This window comes from Galeopterus variegatus, unplaced genomic scaffold (assembly GCF_000696425.1).
Source record: "Galeopterus variegatus unplaced genomic scaffold, G_variegatus-3.0.2 Scaffold12627, whole genome shotgun sequence".
Lineage (NCBI taxonomy): Eukaryota > Metazoa > Chordata > Mammalia > Dermoptera > Cynocephalidae > Galeopterus > Galeopterus variegatus.
Genome location: NW_007738738.1, coordinates 40,717 through 41,463, shown reverse-complemented (window position 1 = coordinate 41,463; position 747 = coordinate 40,717).

Below are 747 nucleotides of genomic sequence, written 5' to 3'. Positions count from 1 at the left end.
AACCCGTGGCCTTGGTGTTATCAGCACCACACTCTCCCGAGTGAGCCACGGGCCGGCCCTTGAAAGTTAACACTGACTTCCAAAGTCTGGGCCTTTAATCAACAGTAAAGAGCTTGTCAAACACAGACCCAGTCCTCCCGGATAATGAAATAACCCTTGTGTGAGCTGTTAAACAAAGCTCCAGTATGACAGTGATAGAACATACTTTCCTCTCTTTACTTGTTTACAATTTTGGATAATTTTTCTTAACATCTTATTATCTTTAAAGTTGGGCTTCCATTTATATGAGGTGCCTAGAGTAGTCAAATTCAAGGAGACAGAAAGTAGAATGGAGGTTGTCAGGGGCTGGGGAGAGAGAAGGGAGTGGGGTCTTCTTGTTGACTGGGTTCCAAGTTTCAGTTTTGCAAGATGAAAAGTGTTCTGTGGATGGGTGGTGGTGACGGTTGCACAGCAGTGTGAATGTGCTTGGTGCTACTGAACTGTACGTGTAAAGTGATCAAAATGGTAGGTTTTTATGTTCTCTGTATTTTTCCACAATTAAGAATAAAATTAGAAAACGAGCTGATACATAGGTATATGAAGAGTTAATAAATGGGCAAAAGAGCTAAGTAGGCAATTCTCTAAGGAAGATATACAAATGGCCAACAGTCATATGAAAAAATGCACGGGGCCGGCCCGGTGGCGCATGCGCTAGTGCGCCACTTGGGAAGTGCGGCTGCGCTCCCGCCGAGGGTTCGGATCCCACAT